We start from the raw sequence: 8,867 nt of genomic DNA on the forward strand, positions 1-8,867 counted from the left end.
CGGTTTACGCTAGCTCCTATATGCTGGTAACCGGTTTGCAGCCTCCGTTGCAAAAGCGCGTTGGTAGATTTCCAACGCCAGTGTTCGCTGACCGTTTGGCCGTTGTTTCCTTGCCTGCTTACTTTCCTCCCACTGATCGTAACATTGATTCCCCGATTCCTTTCAGCTGTTCTTCTTCTTTGTCATGACCGTGGTGGTCTTCACCATCTCCGCGCGCGCGGTGCAAAGGACTCTTCTTGCCGAAGGGCGGCTATGGGCGGAGGGGGCGGAGCCCTCGGCCACGCCCCCTTGCGGCCGTCGCAGCTTCTGCCTCGGAACAGCGAACACCCTGGCGAGCCAAACGCCGCGGGCGCCAGTAGCACCGGTAACAGCAGCGGCAGGAGGAGAAAGCGAGGAGTCGTAGTTTCTGCAAAAGCTTGCGCCTTGCTTTTCACCAGGGCCAGTATCGCAATATAACCCAGTGGTCGCTTGGTGGGTCGGGTCAGACCTCGTCTCCCTCAAGTAATACCAGTTCCTTTACAGCAACCTTTCCATTGAGTCGTCTGGGGAAATTGCCTGTGAGAAGGAACCCTATGCATGAACAGCCCACGCCACAGTGACTGGCACCTAGATATGATGGCGTCACTGAGACAAGATTGAAGAAGGGACATGAAAAACCGACGAGTAGAAGGGATAGTCAGAATTTATGAGCGGCATTACATTGCACTCAATCCCTCTGCCTTTTAGGGTCGGACGATTACGCGATGGAGATGAGCAGTGCAGCAGGCTTGATACCATAGCTTTAGTTGAATTTGTTTTGTTTGATAGATGATTGTTTATTGGTTATCAAATCAGGATATCGCATTGTTTGATGGGTTCGCAAAGATAAACAGCAACGAGACTTGCTAACAACATGGACCTTGATAAATGTGCCTGTCCACGAAACACGTACACAGAGTCGGCATTTGATCGGACAAGCAGAGGCATGGGGAGACTAAGACCATCCCGTTCAGGTCTGTTTTAGTAGGCGTCCTGCGTTACATCATGAGAAAAGAAGAACAAACTAATGATCATGTGGCAATGAAATAAGTTACTGCAAATGGCACGAACAGTGCATAGGATACAATATGTGTGCATGAAGAACGTTATTATAAACTGAATGTAAATAGATGGAAAGGTAGCATAACAGTAGAACGTTTATTCAGTTGTTGACTATACCGACAGTAACACAATATGACATACAAACTCTAAATTTAGCCCAAAAAAGTCTATCTCTTTTAGAGGGATGTGTTTATTAAGCATGTAGTTAGTCGTTTGTGTAGTATCAGACGAAATTAATTAAGGAACATGCAAAATGAATATTCGTCTATTACGTCCTAGGGAACAATTCAGAGCCGCTTTTTCTTACTCTGGACAAGGATATCCTATATAATCAAAAACAAATCCTAGTGGTTTTAGAATCTTCAACTGTCAGGTTCAGGGTTAAGGTATAACTTTGGTGGCGGTGGTGGTGATGGTGATGGTGATGACGATGACGATGACGATGACGATGACGACGACGACGACGACGACGACGACGACGATGACGATGACGATGACGACGACGACGACGACGATGACGATGAGGAGGGGGAGGAGGAGGAGGAGGAGGAAAAGGAGGAGGAGGAGGAGGAGGAGGATCACTGTTCGTTTGACAAACGGAGACCCTAACCGATAGGCATGTGGTGGATAACCTAAGAGTTGTGGTACCAGACATCCACATCCTATTTTCTTCACCACCATCGGCCACTCCCCTCTGTCGCCTCGATAGCCGCGTCTTGTCTGCATTTCCGCCATTTCAGACAGCCGACGCGTGAAGCGCGCCGTGCTTGCGTATGTTGCGACGGTGCTTCTCTCGATAATCACAAGTGGGGGGCTTAAATTGATTACAACATAGCACTTTAGTTACAAGCTGGATGAGCGGCGACACACCTCGAAACAACAGTTGCATTCATGTACACCTTTGTAATAAACACTCACAAATACACTGGCACGTGACGACACGCATACAGCAACAGTAGTAGAGGAAACACGGGACCAGAAGCGTGAACTGGTCCCCTGAAGCCTTGGCAGCCACACTTGGTCCATCCACTCCGTTCAGTAAAGGAGAGAACTAGAAGCCTTGTCAAAGGAGGCACTAGCCAAGTAGATTCCAAAGGCACGTATGTTGTCGCTTCGGTTGATCACAAATGGGTGTGTCCTCACCTCTTATCTCGACTGAAGACAGCGTCAGCAGCATTACATGCTACAAAGCGTCGGTGCCTTCTAGTTCTGCTTGGAGGTACGTCAGGGCTTAAATGTGTGCGAACAAATAGAATAGAATTTACCTGATGTTGCCAGCTGCGTCGTCAAAACGTGAAAAATAGATTGATTAGGGAAAAGATACGAACGAACAGGTTGCAAGTAAGATGGGCGAGCCGTCATGAACAGCAGTTGAGGAGCACGCTTGCCAAGATTGATGGTGTCGGCTAAGGTAAAGATGCTAAAACCAGACCATCGTGCTATATTTCAAGACGAGTATCGGCTTTGGAGAAGCGCCTACGTTCAATTCCATTTTCACGTAACTTATCTCTAAAACTGTATAGTCATTTGCGAAACAATACCTTTGTTCCTTTAACACTTTAATGACTCAGTGGAAGTAAAGATTATAAAAGGAGTAAAACTTGTAGCTGGCACAGTCACTAAAGATCATTCTAAGTAGGTGCACTCTATTGTATACTAGTTCCTGAAAGGTAACTATAGTCATAAGTGTTACAAATAGAAAAATAGCTTTCTTTTTTCACACAAATTGTATAGTAGATAACGGCACTTGGACCATGGATTTTTCTGGTCTCCTTCAGCCAGAAGGTTAACGCAACAATTTAACAAATTAGACCATTTGGAGAATGTCTTGATTCGCATCAATTAAGGGCAAAATACGTCGCATAAAAAATTCAGTTATTTACTAAAGTGGATCTATTGAGCGCACTCAATAGATCCACTTGCGGAGCAGACGTTTTCTGTACTTAGGCATTGAAATGCAAACGTCACCGCCAAATTATCGAGAAGTCATAATTTATCATCATTATTATCACCAATATGATCCAACGGTCTGTTTGACTCGGATTCGCGTAGTGGCAGGCACCTCGATTGACTCACGTAGTCCACTGCATAGCCTCACCCCATGATCTATAACAGTTCGTCGGGCGTTCGATATTTTCGTCTCTTGCATCTATTCAGCTGAGGCCTTTGTGCTGATATAGAACTCCTTGCCTTGTTCACCCTCCGAACGGGATAATGCTCTATTTCTCTATTCTGCCAGCTAACCCAGCCATACGCCTGCCGATATCTTCGTGAAGTGCCGGCTACCTTTCGTGCGACTTCAGATAGTTGGGCCAACGCCGCTCGTGAACTAGGGGGGCTGATCCTATGCGGGGTAACTTCCCATATATTGGGCGCTGTTCTAGTACCCCTCCCCTGCCCCTCATCGACCAGTCCATCGCAGGCTGCTAGGCCTGTTTTCCTTTTTTGTTTTGTTTTATCCTCGAGCCGACGATAGATAATAGACGCTGACGCTTCCTTCTCTTTCCCGACATCTCCTTTAGAGATCAGGATACGCTTGAAAATCGTGCAGTAACTTGAACTCGATCGAATTCGTGTTTACTCCGCCTGCCTCTCCTTTTTTCTCTGTACAAACCGTTCAAGTTTCGTTCATAGAAATCGATGGATGAACATATTTTCGATGGAGGAGCGTTGTTTTTCATATTATACGATAATAATAAAAACTGTCACCAGCTAAAAACAGACCTTATCATCTTATCCTAAGAGAATTACTGACAAAAGACTTTATAAGAAAATAGTTATACGTAACATTTTAGACCGCTTCGAGTATTCTGATCCATCCGTAGCTATTGCTGTGATGTATGTGAATTCGCCTTACGAACCATATATTGGGTAATTTCTCGATTCACTTGACTAATACATAAACAAGGACAAAATAGGACAAATGCTGTCTACAAATAGCATCGGTAGGATTAACCGACAAGGTGGGTCTAGTCTGCTTCAACAGAAAGCGGCCGGCCATCAAAGTCTTCACTAGCTTACTCCTCTGACAAATTTGGCGCCCAAACACGAAACGAACATTCGTACTGCAATGCTGTCCAGCATGTCAGAGGGTGGACCCCGATTCGATGTTTGGGTTCGTGGTCGTCTAACGGGCAGCTCGTTGTCGGTCTGCTTGGCCTGTCTCATTTATTCGTGGGGCTCACCGTGTTGCTTTTCAGGTGTCACGTACCATCACGTTTGTCCTGTGCTGGTAGGCTCATATAACAATGGCCACTACTACGCGACAACGAAGCGCACTGGTAGTGCCTTACAAACAAGCCCGACATTCATGTAAAATTTGCTTTAGTCGGTATTAGTGGATTACTCACAATAGAATGAAATAGCTTCTGTTACGTTGACGATGTGTATATGCTGTTTACACTAAGTAAAATAAAGCGAAGCTTGAGAGGAGATCACTGTATGTAAGCTGCCGCATAATCCCATTTCTATATATCTATAGGACGCCAATAATAAAAATTGCAGATGCCGGTGTGTAGACAAAGGTGGGTCTGTATTAGACCAGGAATTACTGGTCCGTCCATTTTTGTCTAGCAAGGAAACGTTCATTTCTAAATCCAATATGAAAAGACCTTGAGAAATCTCAAGATGCAAATTGATCGGAAATAATTCACTTCATTCGTCTAAGATTTCAATAAGTGGGACTACATGTTGTAGCAAGTGTTTTTTGTTGAATTTTGATGAAGCAGCAATATAGCCAACTCGTTTTTCTGCCCCAAAGCTATTACTTAGTAATAATATCAACGCTGCAAACTAGTTACGTTTCCTGAAAGTCATTACTTTGGCAGGTGAGGATAGGTCTATGGACGAGTGCATTACGGGCGCATATGAAGCCGAATGCCCTCGATGTTAATTTTAATTTAAGATAGCTAAAATAGCTTCAAGTTAAACATAAAGAGTCAAGTTTAACTAAGTTACTACAGTTCACGCTCAACGGCATGTCGCAATTTGTTAATGCTAGGGAAAACTGAGCTCATTGGCAATGCGCATCGCCCAAACAAGGCAATATTGTCAATATAAATACCCGCATGAACCAGAATTTACCATCGATGATTATTCGTGGTAGAAAGCACGATAGCTCTACATGCCACGTGCACGTTTTAGAGCGGTTAAGTTGGTTTGGCAACAGTGCCCATATTGTTGCTATACGTTTTCATTTCATGAACAAAATTTTATTTGTTCAAAAGATGACCTCGCACTGCGTGGCAGAACCTCATGCGGACCTATCGTAGAGAGGCCGTAACCTTCGGCCTGCCTAATTTGTCGGTAAATAAAGCATCGTTTATTCTGACCATAAGCGCAGCCCTTTCTTTATAATTTTCGAAAGTAAATGGGTTGCAAGGACCCATCCAGGTAATATAGCAGACACTTCTTTGCTGGACACGTAGAACCTTTTCGTTCCCTGAGGCATCGGTCGTTTTCAACGAAAAGGTTAAGCAAATTTCAACCAATGTGGTCTTGTTCTGCCCTATATATCATAAATAGCAAATACAGCGGTGTAGGTTCATTTTGCTTGCAGTTTTAGGACAGGTTTACTATTCCAAAGGTCTTTCGTTGTATCCGCTTTCGTCGTGCTTGGCTAAAGACGACGGCCTGAAACGAGCTCGAAGATGGACGGATACGCGCAATTCTAATCTATAAAAGACCGATTAGTGGAACCTAAACTTTTGTCGTCAGCTAAAAGTCGACTTCACAGATCAAAGTAGGACGAAAGATACCGATCTATGGATAGCGCACATTTTCAACGCTTCCGTGGCAATACGTTGGATCGGAAATAGTACATACAGTCGATTTCCTGTGTCTTTATTAATACTCAGTAGGGCAGTATTCCTGACGTAAAGAATACCTATCTAAATAGTGTTACGTTAATCAAGCGCACTATTCATTAGAGTAAATGCCAACTTCTGCAAACAATCTACCCATCTTCGAAAAGTAAACACTGAATTGAAAAGTTCACTTTTAGCCAGTTGTTTTTTTTAATATTTTAATATCTATAAAGGCCCAGTTTGTTTAAACACAGAGCAGCAAGCTGCTTCATATCGTTATTACAAGGACTTTCACCTACAACATCGATTGATCGTGTTAAGTAATTTTTTACCGTAAGCTATAAATCGTCATATTAATTTTCGTTCATATGAAGCCCTCTTCATACGTTGGATCCGTCGGGTATTTCGAGATATTTGCAGATCTGTTCTACGATTTGAACACGCTTCTTTAGCCACTCAAATCGCTCTTTCCAATGCAGAATGTTTAGCCAGAGGCGTGAGTATGATCTATGCATTGATAGGCACCATCACGGCGAAACATACTGCTCATAGCGGTAGTGCTCCATTACCGCTGGTCCCAAGCGTGCGTCATGCGAGCTTTCCTCGTCTGAACAGCCACCTCCATAGGCCACAATAGTTGGCAAGCACGCGCTAGCGGAACACGACCCAGTGTGAACTCCACCCCAATTATCGACTGCGAGCACTCGATACAACTGAGTGCTCACCGACTGTCTGAGTACGAACACGCTGAACAAGTCTTACCGATCAGCGATATAGCCAAGTGCCAGAGGAATATAGACGGGACGGGAGCTCCTACGAAGGTAAAAAGACAAAAAGAATACCTAGTAAAATACTCAATAGAGTGAAGCCTAAAATTGGAACTTCGAATTTTCGTATCTGTAGCAAAAAATCAAGATGTCGCAATGTCTGTAGCCAAACGTTGATGTATGCGTCTTGTTTCGCCTAGGCAATGAAGCTATGTTTTGATTTGCTGAAAAATGGTAGGTTAGGTGAATGTAAACAAATACTTTTATTCCCTGTAATGTGTCTAGCTGATTTACGTAAGAGCTGCTTCAGAACCGCAGTTGTGAGGTTCCGAACACACATATATTCCATCCTGTATATGGGTTACCATTCATATGTTTGACGCCTGTTTACGCCAAACGTAGTAAGTTCTGTTTTGGTCAATTGTGTATTTATCCACCGTATAGTGTTTATATTGTTAGTTAAGATAGTTTTACAGCAGAGTTAACCATGCGTCGTTGCATTTATATCGAAGACAGTCTTGAAATATTCAACCCTAAAAAACATTAGTATCGTAATACTGCTAAAGCACAAACAAAAACACTATTAATTAAAGTTACATTACACGTTATGTATGACGCGCAACGCGAACAGGCCAATGACGATTTATGCAGTTTATGTTTTCCCATGTTAGAAACAATCATGCCGGAACAAACGTGCGCGGTAGCGGAACTGACCAAAATCAAAGGGAAACATATTCCTCATTTAACTATCGTATAACGTTACAAATGAAAAAAAAAAACACCTACTGAGAATGAACTGGTCGCTTTTACACTTCCACGTGTAAAAGAGACGTAGAAGCACACGTAAGATAACGTGTGCTTACGTTACTTCGTCATTGTCTGCAATACCCTATAAGCATTTGTCACGTACGGGTAACATGCTTATAGCTAAAAGGCTTACGTATGGATTTATTATATCGGCGACACTGTTGAACGCCAATGTTAGCATCACTGCTTTCTGCGTGATGACCATTATTATTAAATGATTTTCATTTGTTATTTAAACACGTTGAACAAAACCATTATCTGTCTCGTAGGATGTATGCTATCTTCTCTATTCATGGTCCTGCCGATCATGATTTTGATGGTCATAGTGACGCTGTTGATCTTGCTGAGGGTGGCCGCGTTCCAGTAAACTGTGGATCGCTACTTGCTAATAGGACAATCTTTTATCGGTTCTGGGCCGCATTGTCTCATCGGCAATGAAGGCACTACAGGCAGAATTGTCTGATATTTCGAGCGACAGAAGCCTTCGAGGCCCAATTGGGCGCCAACACATTATTTATGCCCGCTATGCTAGTGATCAGTAACGGCAGACAGTGTAGTGATTAATAACAAAAATGAAGAACGAAGAAAAATACACACATGTACAGCTAGAATACGAGCGTTGACTGGTACGAGCAAAAATGTTGACATCAAGGGAACCGACGATGGTCCTGAATTTCGTCCGAGTCAAGGTACTCGTTATCGTCTTTATAGTTGGAGAAATTTAGCGTCAGATTTAGCTGGAGGGTGATATGTGCATCATGTTGTACCACGATCTTGGGGTCTTCGATGCCAAAGGCATGTATATCTACGGTCAATGTATGTGGCCGATTTGAATCATTGGTGACGACAGGTTCTAGATCTGATGATATGTACCATGTACGTTACTAAATTGATTTCTCTATATGACATCGTAGATTTTGCTGATGGAAAACCATTGGCACAATGTTAGATGCCGACCTGCTTTGTGTATTTAGGCCTAGCTATCCGCGCGTATTTTTCCTCTATGTGGACAAAATACACAAGAAATAATATAAAATCAAAGCTAAATTCAAATATAAACTTTAGGAGAACAGATGTTGATCTAAGATATTAATTTTATCCCCTGCTCTAGGATAAAAAAAATGTAGAATAAAGATTACGATAATCACAGTAAAGTCACTGTAATAAAAACTAATTTAATAAATCAAATAGAAGTTCCAAATACTAATAGAATTAAAAATTGAAAACTTTCTAGCAAAATATAAACTAAATATTAACTTAATTATAAATAACCTGCAGTTAGATTAGCAGCTATTCATACAGCTAGAGTGAAAAAAACAAATTAAATTTCTAATAATCTCAATTAACGCTGTCAAATAAATAAAAAATGAGGGTTATTAAAGTAACTAAATGTGTAAATGTTTGTTTA

Source organism: Varroa jacobsoni, unplaced genomic scaffold (assembly GCF_002532875.2).
Source record: "Varroa jacobsoni isolate VJ856 unplaced genomic scaffold, vjacob_1.0 scaffold_411, whole genome shotgun sequence".
NCBI classification, from domain to species: domain Eukaryota; kingdom Metazoa; phylum Arthropoda; class Arachnida; order Mesostigmata; family Varroidae; genus Varroa; species Varroa jacobsoni.